The sequence below is a fragment of the Microtus ochrogaster genome, chromosome 1, assembly GCF_000317375.1.
Source record: "Microtus ochrogaster isolate Prairie Vole_2 chromosome 1, MicOch1.0, whole genome shotgun sequence".
Classification (NCBI taxonomy): Eukaryota; Metazoa; Chordata; class Mammalia; order Rodentia; family Cricetidae; genus Microtus; species Microtus ochrogaster.
Genome location: NC_022009.1, coordinates 50,050,129 through 50,051,046, shown reverse-complemented (window position 1 = coordinate 50,051,046; position 918 = coordinate 50,050,129).

Below are 918 nucleotides of genomic sequence, written 5' to 3'. Positions count from 1 at the left end.
AGGGGGGTCTGCGTTAACGATGCAATCGAACACCTGAGTTTGTGCCTGGAGGAGACGTCATGATGGAGATCCACAAGGATGTCTTTCCCGAGCACCAAGCCTGCTTCTTCTACCTGGCCTGCATGGTCCTGGGGCTGCAATTTCTGCATGAGAAGAGGATCATTTACAGGGATCTGAAGCTGGATAATCTCCTGCTGGATGCCCAAGGTTTCCTGAAGAGTGTAGACTTTGGACTACGCAAGGAAGGGACTGATTTGGGGACCGGACGAGCAGCTTCTGTGGCACCCCAGAGTTCTTGGCCCCTGAAGTTTTGACACAGGAGGCTTACACTCTCTATAGAAAGCAAATAGACAATAGAAAAATTAAAATAAAAAACATTAATAAAATATAAGAAATAAAAACAGAAACTTAAATACATATGTCCCATAACAACACTCAACTATGAAACTATGTTATATAGGTAAAAGATGAGTAAGACTGATGATATAATTCACAGTGTGAAACCAGAGAAAATTTCTATAAAATATTGCATTCATTCTATGTTAGCCATCTACTGCTGAAATTGTGTCCAGTCCTGAGTGAAGTTAATACACTCAATAATATTCCAATAGAGAAAACAAACATTTACATTGCAAGGAAGTATCAATTATAGAATTCCTTGGTTAGAGGATGGAAGCCTGTGTCCACGTTCTTCTCTGAACATTGGGACCTCATTAGGATATACTCTGTGGAGACTCGGCATGCTTTGCAATCTCTGTGACTTCATATGTGCACCATTCCTCCAGGATCTAGAAGACATTCTTTCCTTAAAGTTATACACTACGTTTAGCTCTTAAGATTTATTCATATTTTAAATTATTTCTCAGAAATAATGTCTAACTATTGAGCTACTGTAGGCAAATAGGAATATTGGCAATA